Source organism: Pseudorasbora parva, chromosome 8 (assembly GCF_024679245.1).
Source record: "Pseudorasbora parva isolate DD20220531a chromosome 8, ASM2467924v1, whole genome shotgun sequence".
Lineage (NCBI taxonomy): Eukaryota > Metazoa > Chordata > Actinopteri > Cypriniformes > Gobionidae > Pseudorasbora > Pseudorasbora parva.
The window spans coordinates 30,494,337-30,511,818 of NC_090179.1; positions in this window are offsets into that span (position 1 = coordinate 30,494,337).

A 17,482-nucleotide genomic window follows, 5' to 3' on the forward strand; every position below is an offset into this window, starting at 1 on the left:
ATAATCACACATACACTGTGAACAAATATTGTACAATTACGTAATAGAATTTGTAATGACGTAATTGAAAGAACATTGTTGTATTATCAACAATTGGTATTTGTCTCCCTCTGTAGGTCATACAGTGCAACTGCAGTTGACTTAAGTGAACGTTTTTCACAGTTATTCAACTGATCATTAAAATGTAATACAGCAATGCGTAAAGTATACTTTGGTATAGGTGCAAGAGGTAGAATTTACGTTTTTTTTTTTTTTTTCGTTTTTTTTAGTTACATTTCGCCAAGGAACGTAGTAACAACATGCATCACTAGCAGTTCCATTCAAAAATACTTTCTTGTCTTTTAAACCAGTGGGCCTATAAAACTGCTTTGGAATGATGTTTGGTTTACAAATAAAAATGAATTGAATTTTTAAATAATTTTCAGTACACCACAGACAAATTAGTACACCAAATGCATTCAAAATTGGAGCTGCCATCACGAAAGTTTAAGATTGTGGAAAAATTGAAGCTGTCATGAACTGGATTTTTTAATTTTATTTATACTGTTGTCTGAGGTCAACTAATGATGTTCGTGTGTTTGTTACATTCAAAAACAACATAAGTAATAGGCTATTTTCTACACTGATTTTTAGGCTCTCTCCGAAACTCTGGGTTTTGATGGGCGTGATGCACTGGAGACTTGGAAGTAAACGCCCCCGACTACGATTGGATAACATTTGCATATTTAATGAGCTTAAGCTCCCCTGTCAGTTCAGTGACATGAGAGAAGAGAGAATGAGGGAGAAGCGGCAACCAGAATGATTACCTCGATCACAGGGCTCATAAACGTCTTTATCAAACAAACACAATATTTTATTTGTCATTGACCCGCGATTGATTGGACTATTATTTTTATATTACACATAGCCCTCACGATCGGACGATATAAGCGTGAACCGCGCGCACACACATACACGTTCGCCGCATGCGCCGCCCTTCAGATGTCAATTTGAGAGAGAGAATAGCAGAACAAGAACGAAATATAAGATTCATTGGCCTGCGGGGCTTTGCGATCCCTGGCTCATTCGTGGCTGAGTCCAGCGTGCTAAAGGTATACTCTGTTAGACACGTACACATAAGCAAAACAATCTATAACAATGCAATACTATTATATTTAAAAACACGTTTTACTCACATAAGTGTGTTGCACCATTCCTGTCGGATCCAAATCCAGCATAGACTGGAGATTTATTTACAAACCATTCCGCAGTGTGAGCTGGAACTTCATTAAAAATAAAGCTCAACCACTCATTTCTAATATTAGGATCAGAAGGAAGCTTATGCAGCGACTGTGTTCTTCCACAACCAGGAATAGCGCAATATCTTAATCTTCCTGTTGTTGACCAGCTAGCAGGAGCCCTCCATGAGTCGGTGGGTGGGGCTACTTTTTTCAGCTCTGAAACTTAGAGGATATTCTTATATTACCATGACCTTTTATATATCAAAAGCTCAAGGAAAAGTGTATTCCTCAATTCATCACCCCTTTAAATATCAAAATTAAGATAAAAAATAGGTACAATCTTGCCAGCGGAAAACCACAGGCACCACATGAAAAGTCATTTTTCTTAAAGGGACAGTTCAACCAAATATGAAAATGTAACACACAATTTATGCACCCTCAAGTTGTTTTCGAACCTTTATGAGTTTCTTCTGTTGAACAGTAGTACACAAAAGAAGACATTTTGAAGAATGTTGGTAACCAGACAGTTGATTCATCAATGGGTGCAGAAACAAGTGCCATCACTTGATTACCAATTTTTTATTTATTTAAATATCTTCTTTTGTGTTCAACAGAAGAAAGAAACTCATACAGGTTTGGAAGAAGAAAGAAAAAAGAAAGAAAGAAATTCATATACCCCTTTTCATTTTAAAATGTGCTGTAGCTCTTTTAAAAACAAAAATGTAACTTTAACAGTGCTCATATTTCTGCTATATGTTTTTTGACCACAAGAGCGCAGTGCTTTTGCTTTGATTACGACAAACAATACAAAACATATTGCTGGTAAGCGTCTTCTTTCACAGTGAATTTTAGTGTTAAACGACACATAGGCCTATGGATCAACAGATTTTCCTTTGAGATGTTGGTCCTGGAATATCACTCTCAAAGAAAAATTATTTCACACTACGCTGTTCTCGGCCTTGCACCTAAAACAAAGTGTAAAGTGGTCCTGGGAGACAACGTCTGAAAACAAATTCATTTAAGTTCATTTTCAGGTGCCGCAGGCGTAGTCTCTTACCTCAGCGTTGCACATTTTGATCCGTCTGCCTGTGTCAACATCCTTTGATGTGTCCTTCTGGGGCTTCCTATAACAGCGGGTGCAAGAGAGCTGTGCTTCTGAGTGTGTGCCTCTTAAATTAAAAATGATTCTTTGTTTTGTCTGGTAATTGCCTCTCAAAGTTCAGAGATTAGGGACAGAAGAAAGGCAAATAGAGGCCCGCTCATTAAAGTACTCAGAACATTCCTTACAAAGCGTAAATCCCCACTGAACTCATTTTAGTAGCATGCGCGGTGGAATGTATTTTCAACTCAGAGATCTGTAAGATTGAATAATGGTAGAGAATAAGAAAGAGGCAGAAATCCATTCTTTAAAAACTGAGAAGATCTATCATCACACAAAAACAGAGGGGCGTAGATGATCGGATGCACTGCAGGCCAGAGGAAAACAACAGTGAGTTCACTCTGATCTTATCCTCAATAACTTTTTGGACTGTTTGTGTTGCATTTAAGACTGTGATAGGATAAATTATGTACATTTTATTGACAGCGAGGTCAAGTATTTAGCACTTTTTACAATACAAATTGTTTCAAAGAAGCTAGTGATAACCCATAAAGCAACAAAGTTGCTGTACAGCAGCTCTAGAAGAAAATATTGTAATTTTTCCATCTTAAGTATGTCTAGTGTTGATTAATTTAGGTTGTAAACATCATTAGCTATTAATTTAGTTAATTTATCTATACAGGTGGGTATGAAATATGAAGGGGAAAAAAATCATATTTTTAAATGATCGCATTCAAAAATATTGAATCCAGTTCCACCTGGAGACGGTTTGTTGAGGATGTGTACCGCTGGTTGTCATGTCGATGAGGCCTTCACAGGGTCTGACACAATCACTGCTGACACTTCGAGGGCTGCATTGTGGTCATGTCTAGGTGCAGGTCCACATCTGATCTGGATACGGCCCGACTGACTACGGTAAACCTCAGGATAAACAGAGAGACTAATATTAGCGTAGATGCCATTCTTCTTACGATGTAACAAGTAGCTACATCAGGTGTTAGCAAGTGTTGCTGGTTCCAGCTGGCCTAATTTATGCAGCCTTACAATTATTTAACTGATCTGAATTATAGAAATTGATCATGTTATGTGTATGCCAGGTTAAAGAGATGTTAGGAAGACTATTCCAGAGTTTAGGTGCTAAATAGGAAAATGATCTATGGCCAGCAGTTGATTTTTATGTATGTGACCCTGGACCACAAAACCAGTCAAAAGTCTCAAGGGTATATATGTGGCAATTGCCAATACATTTTATGGGACAAAATCATAGTTTTTTTCTTTTATGTTGAAAATCATTAGCATATTAAAGGTCCCGTTCTTCGCGATTCCATCTTTCAAACTTTAGTTAGTGTGTAATGTTGCTGTTAGAGCATAAATAATACCTGTAAAATTATAAAGCTCAAAGTTCAATGCCCAGCGAGATATTTTATTTAACAGAAGTTCCCTTTCAAAGCCTACAGCGAACGACCAGTGTTGTGCCGAATTTTGACCCCCTGCCAAATTATTACCCCCCTCATTGAAGTCACTACCTGATTGCCTAATCCTAACCCCACCCCTAATCCTAACCCCTCCCCCACAACTAACCCTAAACCTACCAATAGTAAGGGGGTAATAATCTGGCAGGGTCAGAATTTGGCACTACACCGGTTTGGACTACAAACCTTCAGGAATGACGTCACTAGAACAGTTTGTTGACTAACCCATACCCTCCGCCCACAAGAACACGCAAAATAGGGGGCGCGGTCTTGTTGCTCTCTCACGTGGAGAAGAGCGCGCATTCAGCGCTTGCAAGAGGCGAGACCTTTCCGGGCACAGTGCGCTAAGCTGCTGTCCAATCTGGCCCAATCAGAACTCGTTACGTGTTTTTGAAGGAGGGACTTCATAGAACAAGGAAATCATCAGGCCGTTTTTAGGACAGAGGAAACAGTGGTGTACAGATAAGTCAATTCTGTTTTTTTACACGCGAAACAAACTCATGTTATATTGCACACTGTAAACATAATCAAAGCTTCGAAAACATGCGAAGAACGGGACCTTTAGGTAAAGATCCTATTTCATGAAGATATTTTGTAAATTTCTTACCAAAAATATATCATTAGTACAAGTAATATGCATTGCAAGGACTTCATTTGGACAACTTCAAAGGCGAATTTTCTCAATATTTCAGATTTCAAATAGTCGCATCTCGACCAAATATTGTAATATCCTAACAAACCTTAGCTTTTATAGCTTATTTATTCAGCTTTCAGATGATGACCCTTGTGGTCCAGGGTCACGTATTTTTAACTGATTTTTGAGTTCGACTTTAATGCATTAAGAGCTTGCTCAAGTACAGAGTAGCTAACAATGTATAATGTTTAAAAGGGACCCATTGCAGTCTTAATAGAACTGAACTAATACAGAATAACAATGAAAATGACTTTTGAGGCTTAGAAATATGATACTTATATAGGTACTTCAAAATCAAATTGAAAATTTTTAATTAATGAACAGCAAAAGGAACTTCACCCAAATATGAAACACTTTTCCCTGTCAATGTAAAGCTTGAATAAAAAGTGAATTACTTACTGCCTGTGGTCAATGTCAGGTTTTCCGCAGCAAGGCAATGGGCTTCTAGACTTCAGAGTAATTGGAGCTCAACGTCATGGTGACTGCCCTTGGGCCCCACTTTTACATAAACTTAAATTACAGTAATGCAGTCATGCACCATGTTGTCATCGCAAACCATAAAACGTAAGATAAGACATTCATCTAAAACACGTCTCTGCTTCTCACGCAAACAGACTCTTCTGAGAGAAATCTGAATTAAGTTTACAGCCTCAGTACTGAATTAATCCAATTTAAATCTACGCTAATGAGAATACTGCTGCGAGAGACGACAGAGATGTTGCTTTATATAATTAAGGACGAGTCCACAGGAGGACTTTTCCCGGTGCTCTGAGAAACGTTATCATTTTAAACCTCCTTCCACAGAATTGCATAGTTAATACGGTATCTGTCAGATCCTTTTAGAAATGCTTTTTACTCAGATGTTCCACTAGGATGTTCTGCTATTACTCTATTCCTCTGTTCCACACTCTATCAGTTTCACAGAAAGTTAGTAATGGTCTCTCATTCTGCTTGTGGACAAAGATTATTTTCAGGCTTTGTTGTGAAATTCTGTTTTTTGAAAATGAGAGGCATCATGAGCAGCTTGCTTAAGCTCGCCACAGTGGCAATTTTTTTCTATTTGTGGCACTTTCCCCTGCTTTCACCTCCTATATGGAGCACGTTCTGCATACTAACATCTCAGAGTGGGAAAACAACAATGTTCTGAGCAATCTGTTATGTTGCTCTGTTTTTGTGGACGCCTGAAGGAGTTTGTGACTCTGGAATACCTTCGGAATTGGTTGGTCTGCACAGTAATTGTGTATGTAAATGGTTTTGTCGCAAAGGTAGTGAAATCACTGGCTCAAAACGTCAGAAAGCGCGAATCAGCAGAAGTTAGAAAATGAGGTAAAAACCACAAACATGAACACACACACACTAATATCAACATGTCAGACTCTGCCTTCCTCTAATGAATTTCATCTGTATTTAAAATCCAGGCCAGCCAGTGCTGCCTTAAACAAAAAGAGCATTAACAACCAAAGCTGCATTGGTAATGAGTGTCACAGAATCAGTGCGGACTGCAGCACATGGTGACGTATGTGCTCTATTGTTAGTGTAATGAACACCTGGACATCAGTGTAGTGCTAAATCAGACACAAGGATGCAGCAGCCACTCTTCAGTTCTGTAGCAATGAAACGCAAGATGCTTCCCTTTTTTTGAATTAATTCTTTGTAGTTATGAAAGCTGTGAAACATAATCAGCAGCAATGACAATGTATTTATGCCAAGTTTTTAGCTCACAATTAAAGGGTTAGTTCACCCAAAAATCTACATTTTCCTCATCATTTACTCACCCTTATGCTATCCCTGATATATATGACTTTCATTCTTCAGATAAACATGAATGAAGATTTTTAAGAAAAAATCAATCTCTGTGAGTCCACATAATGCAAGTGAATGGATGGAAGTCACATTCATTAGAGAATCTTTAGGTGAAATATCTAAATATTTAGCACCATAGGACACAATAGGATGATTGAACCCCCAAAAAATATTCCAAAATGCACCCTTATTATGCCGCTATGCTATAAATAAGATGTAGGTTCCCATTTTTTGATGTTTCAAAATGACGGCGGAAAAGTACGAGTAGTTAGGAAACCTGTTTGAAAATAGTACAAACCGGCTTTGTGTGGCTATATGACAGATGATTTGGAAAAGAGTTGGACAAAAAAGACAATGTCTTTTTCATCATTAAAGCTACACTATATAACTTTTTTGTGCGCTAGAGAGCACCTATTTAAAACAAAGACATAGCTTGATGACGCCATGTTTGAGCGCAGAATCTGGACATGTGGTCTTCACAGCACAGCCGGTGGAAAAGAATCAGCATAGGACTCTCAGAAGTCATGAAAACAGAAATCATGTTGATGGATGCAGTTATTAACATTACTGTAGTGTGAAGCATAGCAGGACCGAATGTTGAGGAAGTTGAGCGAGGCCGGAAACCGAGGGTAACACAGATATGACGCAATTGACAGGCGACTCCCTCAGATGTTCCGGTTCCTTGGTTAAAATAGCAATTTTCTCACAATTTACAAATAGTTGGAAACATTTGGGATATTGTAAGAACTCAACTGAACAAAATATATAACACTGGCCTGGTGGTTTTTGGATATTTTACTGCAAAGATACTATGTAGTGCACCTTTAAAGACTTACACCAACACTTTTTTAGACACACAAATTGTTAGAAATTTCATCAGCCACATTCAGAATTATTAAAACACCCCTCTCCCACTAAACTACACATCAATGGAGAACGCAGGAGCATGTGCATAATTTATTATGCCAGAATTTCATTAAGTGTCATGATTAAAAATAACTAGCTCTCCTTGAGGGACACTGATATATCCCTTGATTACAAATTTCTATTAATTGTTGTTAAGGTACATTTCATTAAAAATCATTCAGTGGAGGAAGTGGTCAGTATGTGGTCCATTCCAGTGCCATGAAACAGGTTTTTATGATTCAAATGCAGCTGAGCGAACTCACCCAAACTGAAGGGACCAATTAAAATCCATAAAAGGTTATGAAACTTTCAGGCAGTTGCGCCTTCATTTTCACAGACAAGCAGCTGATTTCACAGCAGCAATGAAAGTTGGAAAGGTTCTTTCTTTGATGATTATTTTATTATACTTCATTATGTATAGAGCCAAGTAGCATTCCCTAATAATCAAAATCTACCAAATTTATTTAACTTTTATATGCAAAAATTGATTTGTAATGTGTGAATATGTATACAGTTGATGAAAAATACAGTAAAAACAGTAATACTGAGACATTTATTTTCCATTTGAATATACTTTAAAACTTATTTTATTCCTGTGAGGACAAAGCTGAATTCTCAGCATCATTCCTCCAATCTTCTAGCCTAGAAATCTAGATGCACCCTAGCGGCAGCAAATCTAATCTGCCCACGAGTCTAGCAACTCTCAATACCCTTCTGAGCTGTAATCGCCAAACTCTTGCCGGGCCAATCACATCGTGTATAGAGTCGGTGGGCGGGGCCATAATGATGATGGCCGAGTTGCGTTTGCGTGCTACTAGTAAACTCAAAAACTGGTGAACGGCGGTCTTTCGAATCAGCTTTGACCGCGACTCTCGAAGACTTGGAGTTAAGCTTTTCTCTTAGAAAAGAACAAAGAACGGCACTGAAGTCATTCTTAAAAAGGGAAGATGTGTTCAGAGTTTAGCCGACCGGATAAGGTGAATGTTTAATCTATCAAGGAGCTCTGTTTCACCTTCATTGCTCTGGTTGGTGTAGCGCTATCCTATCGCGTGCAGAGGGAGTTTGAAAGACAACCGTTTATCCCGCACCTCGGATTAGGGGGGCCAATGGTGAGTTTCCAGACCAAACATCTTGATGTGGGTCTGGCTTGTCAGGCTACCAATCTTCAGTGTCATGTGATCCTTCAGAAATCATACTAATATTCTGATTTGCTGATTTATTATAATCAATGTTGAATATTCTTTTTGTGGATTTTTTTTTTTGTGATGATGATGATGATGATGATGATGATGATGATGATGATGAATAGAAAGTTAAAAAGAACAGCATTTATTTGAAATATTGGTAACACTTTACAATTAGGTTTCATTATCATGACTAGTTAACTAACATGACATACATAAGTTAACATATACAATAATATTGAAATGCACTTCTACAGCATTTATTCATCTTTGTTAATGTTAATTTCAACTTTCTACATCAAAAGTTGTGTTTATATCTAGTTAATCTACTGTGAAGTAACATGAACAAACAAACGACTGTATTTTTATACAAAGATGAACAAATACAGTAACAATCGTATTGCTAATCTTTAGTTCACGTTAGTTAGTCAAATACAACCTTATTGTAAAGTGTTACCGAGATATTTAATATTTTAACTATAAATCTCTCTCTCTCTCTCTCTCTCTCTCTCTCTCTCTCTCTCTCTCTCTCTCTCTCTCTCTCTCTCTTTTATATATATATATATATATATATATATATATATATATATATATATATATACACACACGTGTGTGTTTATATAAATTCTAAATATCATATAGTGTATAACTGCTTAATAGCTTCGTGATAAACAGCAGCTTTTCAAAACTGCAGTGGGATTAAAGCAGTGGTTTACACATAATGCGCAAATGAAAACTAATTACAACTCAAATATATGAGCATGTCAGCTGTGAAGAGGAAGATATTAGTGATCTGTCAGACAACACTAGCTGGCTTTAGGGATGTCTTTGAAGTGCTGCTCTATGCAGTGCTCTCATTTATTGGGGTTGTCATCCAGCATGCAAAATTGTGAATAATGTGTTTTGAGAAGACAAGATGCCCAAACCACGAGCATATCACTTCTCAGCTTATCTTAAAGGTGTCATGAACTGCCTTTTGTGGTTTTTACATTAAAAAAACATCATAATGAATAAGTTATAGTTTATATTCTACACTGGTTTTGAGGCTCTGTCCAGAGCGCTGGGTTTTGATGGTCGTGCCGGGCTGAAGACTTGGAAGTAAACGCCCACGGCTAGGATTGGATAAGATGTGCATATTTAATGAGCTTCAGCTGTCCCTTAACAATTATTTAATTGATGTCAGTTCACGAGGGAGGGATTGTTTTGAAAACTGCAACCGGAATGATTCTCTCACAGGGATCGCAAAACGTCTTTATCAAAGAAACAGTGATTTATCTCTCATCCACCTGCGATTGATTGGAATATTATTAGATCAGACTCAGGCGGCCGTAAGCTTGCAGACAACCCTCACTGAGGGGAGCTCTTAAGCCTGCATTGTAGGTAAACCAAGCTGCAGGCTGGCAGGTCCCTGTCCTGAAGGATCCATGCTAGCTGCCCGAGTGCCGAGAAGAGGCCTGGTGAGGCCTACTGCCTGATAAAAGTCAAAGCCAGTTGTCGGGGTAGCTGGAACTACTGGAAGCCTACTAACTGGAAGCAGACCATGCTAGCTGCCCGAGCACCTCAACTCAGAGGCTCGACTACAGGAAGGCCTGGCAGGGCCTACTGCCTGATAGTAGGGCTAGTAGGGAGGCCAGGTGCGGCCTTCTACCTGCTAGCAATCCATGCCTACTGCCTCAGAGACTGGAACCGGGAACTAGCCCTCAGGGCGGCCTGTTGATGCCTACTACCTACTAGCAGCTTGTGCTAGTCGTCCAGTGACTGATGCCCAAGCACACCCCCTCGGGGGAGGCCAGAAGAGGCTTGCTCACCTCCGGCAGTCCCCCAGGGAGGCCCAGTAAGGCCATCCACCTGACCGCAGTTGACACAAACTATCAGGTAGCTGGAGACTGGGAACTCGTTCACCTAGCAAGACACGCTAGTTACCCGAGCACCCAAGAGCGGGGGATTCCCACAGGGAGGCCTGGTAAGGCCTGCCCAGTGACGCACATTCAGGCCTGGTGAGGCCTACTACCGGGACTGCAGTTGTGCCTGCTGCCGGAGCGTGCTGGTCCAGCTGCCCACCTCCAGGGAGGCCTGGTGAGGCCTACTACCCAGCAACAAAACTACAGGGAGGCCTGGAGGGGCCTACTACCTGCTAGCAGCCCACTTCTCTTTCTGGCTGGTTGGAAAAAACGGCCGCTGCGACCCCAGGCTGACTGTGGCTTGTCTGCTGGCTGACGAAGAACTGGACATCCAGTAACTACCTGGGGACTCATCCCCAGGGAGGCCATGAAGGGCCTGTTCGTTGACGAGGTTTCTGCTGCAGCCGTCATCGTTGGGGAGAACCCTCCCCGGCGCACATGGGCCACGATGTCAGGACTCTCTTGCAAGGAGGCCTGCTGAGGCGTACCACCTGTCCAGACTGCCCCCGCTGGCTTCTCACCGCCAGCCGGCCTTTACCTGAGGCCAGTCCATCCCAGAGGCCCGCAAGACACCACCGCCATCCCACCAACAGCCTAGGCCAATTTGTTGAAGCGCCCTCCTGAGGGTCAGCCAACATCAATCTGATAAATCCCAACAACTGAGGCCCTATAAGGGCTGGGACAGCTCTAACTGTAGTTAATGCGCCAGCCTGACCTCACATACCCATCTAGATATTTCACTAGCAGAGGTGCTACCGCTACCCAGAGGTGGTTATGGGCCTAACAGTTCGACTAGGAGAACACATAAGTCTGCACCGACGCTGCATGCCCGCGGGCATGAGCGGTGGCCTCGACTACTCATATTTCCATATCCAGAGGAGGATAAACTGCCCACAACAGACCATAGTGGCACCACTCCACTAGCGAAGCATGCAGCCTAACATAAACACACAGTGTTTATCACAAATATCGTTCTAGCCACCCCACCGGGGAACTATAGGCCCAATCTTCTTTGTAGAAACTTGTTTTACACATCCATCATCCCACAAAACCCCTCAGGGAAGCATAAAGTCTAAACATAAGGGAAAGAAAGAATGTTTGCCCTTTAAAAGGGACTCACCCGCTCTCCTCCGGTGCCTTATCACTTCCATGTACCATGCAGGCTTCGGCGTACCAAACCTGAAGGGGGCACTTCTCACATACCAGCCAGGCGGGACCTAGAGTATCATCGCTTCACGGCCCCACCACGGGCCGGATGTAAGAAGCGCCTGGGGAGATGATGAATAAGAGGAGTAAAAGTCAGTTGTAATTCTTAACTCACCTACCATGGGAAGTTACCTATAACTACATGAATCAAGAGGGGAACAAGAGCCACTTTAATTTACAGCTCGCACATTCATACTTACCCTGTAACTACACGGATAATTACCCCTTAATTAAAAAATACTTACAGTATAAATTTTCCTGATAGTTACCCCTTTATTCCCCCAATATTACATATTGTTTCCATATACTTACTTTATAGTTACACTATAATTACCGAAAGTTATGATGTTAATTCACTTTAATTATGCAGTACTTTCCAGGCCATAATGTAAAGCGTTACCATAATTCTGCAGTGAAATTAAGCAAACGTGAGCTTAAACTTAATTAAAAATAAAGTTCAACCACTTATTCCTAATATTAGAATCCGAAGGAAGCTTATGCAGCAACTGTGTTCTTCCAAAACTAGGCACAGCGCAATATCTTGCTATATTTGGCATGTTTATTGCTCGGTGCAATCGGTTTAGCTCCACGAGTTGGTGGGCGGGGCTTTGGACATATTTCTTTTGAGGTGCCGTTTCTGCATTTATGACGTCAATGGTCGACATATTCTGAGATCCCAATTGTTTGCTGGGCCTGGTGTCAATAAAAGCTTTTCTTTGACTAAGGAAGTTTTCAGCTCCGAAACTTACAGGATATTCTTATATCACAATGAACTTTTATATATAAAAGGCTCAAGGGAAAGCTGATTTCTCAATTCATCACCCCTTTAAGTATTTTACATCAGTTTGTGTATGGGCCACTAACTCTGAGGACAATGGCTCTTTTTGTAGGCTGTGAACACCCTGCTACAGAGTCTTATCCTCACAGCATAATCAATGACAGTGGAGAGCCTGGGACAAATTGTTCCTAAAACCTATCTGCTGATGACTGACGTTTTTATCTTTTGGATGATAGATATCAAATTGGCTTTTCATGGAACAAACTGAATCTGTTTACAGCACAGCAGATTTTGAACCTGGTTTAGCATAATAGATCAATTACAATCAACATTATCTGTACATTTCATTCATTTAATTGTGCATTTATTTGTGTGTAATCATGTTATACTGTTGTAGAAATAATACAATTAATTGCTCATTTCTGGCAGTAAATTGGGTGTCACATTTTCATGGATGGATTTCAGATCGTATTGCTTGAACCTCCTACAGTTATACTGCGTGAGGCAGATTTATTTTTCTAGTGTAAAAAGTAAATTTAACCCTATACTGTACAATCCTATACTTTTTGATTTGTGATTTATCTTCACCATTCACCAGACCCAGTCATGTAAGAAAGGACACAATACCATAGTAAGCCATCTTTCTTTTGTTTCTCATGGCCTGATGTTGCACTTTTTCGGATAGAATTGAAATAATGTTTGCTTTTGTAAATCACCTGTTGAGTGATTATTGCACTGATGACTCAGTAAACATCATTTGTCACAATAAAGTGTCTTGACAATTTAGATTTATCATTTTTATTCTCCTGGTTTTGCTCTCAGACAGTGTTTTTGTAGCATATGTCTCTAAAATCGCAATGCATAGCCATCAAAATGCCAAATAAATGACCAAAGGAGAAAATTATGTACATGAGTCTACTTTATTTGCATATCAATAAGAACATTCTCTCTTCTAGGACTTTTTACCAAATTCCTGCCACAAAAAAACAAATCCTCACAGAGACAGAAAAAATACAAAATATAGATTATAAGTGCATCTGAAACTCATTAAATATGTCAACCAAAATCGGTCAGTTTAAGAGAAACTCAATGTGACTTGTGAATGAGAAACCAGTTTTCTCCTTGAAAGGATCAGTGTTGAGAGATTAACTTTGACTAACATGAAAATGCTGGATTTCAATCCATTCAAAGGAGTACAAGCAATTTAAACACTTGGCAGGGATCCTATTGCTTTGCCTTAAATTCTCTTGTGGTGCAGAACGAAGTAGTTTTGGATATTGGCAGAGACGAAACTATTCTTAAGCTTCCCGAGCAATGGTCCAATGCTGGTGCTAACCTTTCCCTCCAAGCTTTTTTGAGAGTATTCACCCAGTAGCAGGTCTAGCAGAGCAGGTGATTTTCCCTGCTCAGTATGAACTCAATCATGTGCCTGAGCTTTATTTGTTGTACTGGAGCAGGACAGAAATCATTGTATAATAACCAAAAGTGGCAAACAATTGCCTTCTCTTGGAAAAATCTGACAATATACTATAGATCAATCTTGTCCCACATGCTGTGTATTGAATTTGCACTGGATTATTTTATATTTCAAAAAAGATCAAGCACTCTCTGAGGAAAGGTTATCCCTGATTCATATAGCTGAAGTCCTGTAATTGCTTTAGTAAGGTATTATGAGATAAGATTCCGTCTGAGGATGTGACCTTTGGCTCCATTAAACATTCAGCCAGTCACCTTGTGCTCAAATAGCTCTAATTAGACCAAAGTGCTCTAAAAATCATCACACTGGATATCCTAGCCCAAAATGTACACTCAATTTGTTGCTAACCTGTGCACTAGGCGGAATTACAAAAACCCCTTGTGTATATGAGTTACAGTCATGTGTATGCGGACATAAAATGATACTGAAATGTTATACAGCAGTTTAAGGGGTCAAGCAGACTGGTTACCCTCTACTGGTAGATGTCATAATTGCATCTTTCTCCACTGACGGCCATTCAAATGTTTCAAAATAATTATTTGTTATCAAAGATATGTCACAAGGAGCTGATTTCATATTGCATACTTCTGAATGTGGTTAATGCTGATGAATAGATGGCTTTCTCTACACTCACAGAATAAAATGTGCAAAAATTGTACCTTTAAGGGTACAACAGCTTGGGGCAGTACCATTAAAGGGATATCTTTGTTCCTTTTTCCACTCCTAAAAGGTTCATAGTAGTACCTTAAGGTACATATTGCCTCTCTAAGATACTAATATGCACCTTTTAAGGGTGAAAAAGGTACAAAGATGTACTTTTAGGGGGACTGCCAGAGTGACATGCTGCTGTTTTTATATAAAAAAAGGAAAATGTATGGTATTGTAGACCTACTTTAATGACTTGAGAAAGAGGAGAAAGAATTACATGATAAAGGAGCCATAAGTCATAAGAGGTCGCTGTACTATTAAAACAGCCTATAAGTTTCATAGGTTAAAATATCCTCTTCAATAAACAAAGCATTTATTAAATCAAGCTAAAAACGTCACGGATGTGTGACGTCACACGGGCAAATACATTTACATATGACTTCCTCCAGAGTAAGACATCAACAAATCATCACACCATTTGTCTACACCAGATATAAGCGCTGTGCCGCGTTACATCGCGTCAAAAGCAAATAGAACCCATTAAAATTACTGACACTGTCTACACAGGATTCAGTATACAGATGCACATTTAGTTTCTGATGTACTCCACACCCTGGAGTCTGTCTACAACAGGACAAGGGTTTCAGAATGAGGGTGAAAATAATATTTTTTCTGCATATGTTTGTGTTTACGTTATTACAAGATTACATTACGTGACCCTCAAGGAAAAGTCCATATTATGATGACCCTGTTAAATAACTACACTGTGTAAAAAGTTCAGGATGAATGGCATAAAATACATCAAAAAGTGTCTTCATGTCATCAGCCACATCAACCCTAATGTCGACACAGAACTGATCCCCAGATCTTAAAAACATACATCACTGAAATCCTTATGTCTTGAACTCCAGTATGTTAAACGAGATCTAAACTGCCCGGGCTTTCTCCGACACAGCTGAGTTGATGCTTTCTGCCCTGCTCCTCGCAGCAGTTCATTTCACTATTCAATAATTACTGGGTTCACTGAACTATGAAAAGCGTGATTTAACTCAAACAGCATTTGATGAATACATCGCGGCACTTCATCTTCCTCCCAATTACACATGCAGGGACATTAAATGTTGAACACGCCCACAACACTGAAGGTCATGGTGTTCCCAAACTCTGCCCTCTCACTCCCATCTGCCAGTATCCCACTGATCATTTGTAAAAAATGTGCAACACTCCTGCCAGTTTTCACCGATGTGTGTGAAAGCAGGCTGAGTGCCAGTATCATCAGCTGGACCCGCTGCGATTTGTGTGAATGATCTCTGTCAAACTAGGGGGTGTAGGGGTTATAAACTCATATATGGCACATTTGAAAATTAGCCTTTTTGCAGAGTGCAAATAGTAAATGGAATGCTTTTGGACTGAAGATATTTTTGGTGACACCTTATTGGCAATCTCTCTTCAGGAAAACAACCTGTCATTGTTACAGTGTAATTGTATATTTAAGTTTTGAGTAATATTATGTACAAACCTGATTCCAAAAAACTTGGGACAATGTACAGATTGTGAATAAAAACAGAATGCAATGATGTGGAAGTTTTAAACTTCAATATTTTATTCAGAATATATCACAGTTGACATCAAATGTTTAAACTGAGAAAATGTGTAATTTTAAGGGAAAAATAAGTTGCTTTTAAATTTCATGGCATCAACACATCCTATAAAAGTTGGGACAAGGCCATGTTTATCACTGTGTGGCATCCTCTTTTCTTTTTATAACAGTCTGCAAACGTCTGGGGACTAAGGAGACAAGTTGCTCAAGTTTAGGAATAGGAATGTTGACCCATTATTGTCTAATACAGGATTCTAATTGCTCAACTGTCTTAGGTCTTCTTTGTCGCATCTTCCTCTTTATGATGCCAAATGTTTTCTGGGTGAGAGATCTGGATTGCAGGCTGGCCATTTCAGTACCCGGATTCTTCTTCTACACAGACATGATGTTGTAATTGATGCAGTATGTGGTCAGGCATTGTCGTGTTGGAAAATGCAAGGTCTTCCCTGAAAGAGACGACGTCAGGATGGGAGCATATGTTGTTCTAGAACTTTTAGATATGGCTTATGATCAGGTTTAGATATGGCTTCCTTTTCTGACTTATAGAGTTTTAGCCAGCAACGGCGAATGGCACGGTGGATTGTTTTCACTGACAATGTTTTCTGGAAGTATTCCTGAGCCCATGTTGTGATTTCCATTACAGTAGCATTCCTGTATGTGATGCAGTGCCGTCTTAGGGCCTGAAGATCACAGGCATCCAGTATGGTTTTCCGGCCTTGACCCTTAAGCACAGAGATTGTTCCATATTCTCTGAATCTTTGGATGATATTATGCTCTGTAGATGATGATAACTCTTTGCAATTTCTCATAATGCTCCACTATTTTTTGCCGCAACATTGTGGGAATTGGTGATCCTCTGCCCATCTTGACTTCTGAGACACTGCCACACTGAAAGGTTCTTTTTATACCCAATGAGGTTTCAGATTGGTCCTCCAGCTGTTCCTTATATGTACATTTAATTTTTTTGGCCTTTTATTGCTACCTATGTGAACCAATATTTGGCATGACGTTTCAAAATATCTCACTTTCAACATCTGATATATTATCTATATTGTACTGTAAATAAATAGTAATATTACAATGGTAATATGTAACAAAAATACTGTAAAATAAATAAAGTGTTACCGTATTTTTGTAGTACAGTGACTTATTGGTCAAAATATGTAGGAAAATATTATTCATAAATAAAATATTACTCATGACAAGTGAAGATTTTTTTGGGAAAAAAGCAGTGTATGATTAATCGCACATGAGTAATATTCAGGTGTTGTTTTTCAAAAGGAACCTTGAAAGTTTTTAACTCCTATTCTGTCAAAAACTAAATATCTATGTCAGCAGTTCTCCTGCTCACACACAAACCATTAAACGCTCTGCGGGGCGCTGAGAAAGAGAAAATAAGTTAATGTATGGGAAGTGTTATTCAATAGAGCAGTCTGTCTGATTTGTTATAAAAATGGATGACAACACCTGTCAGTCACCCATAGCCAACCGGTG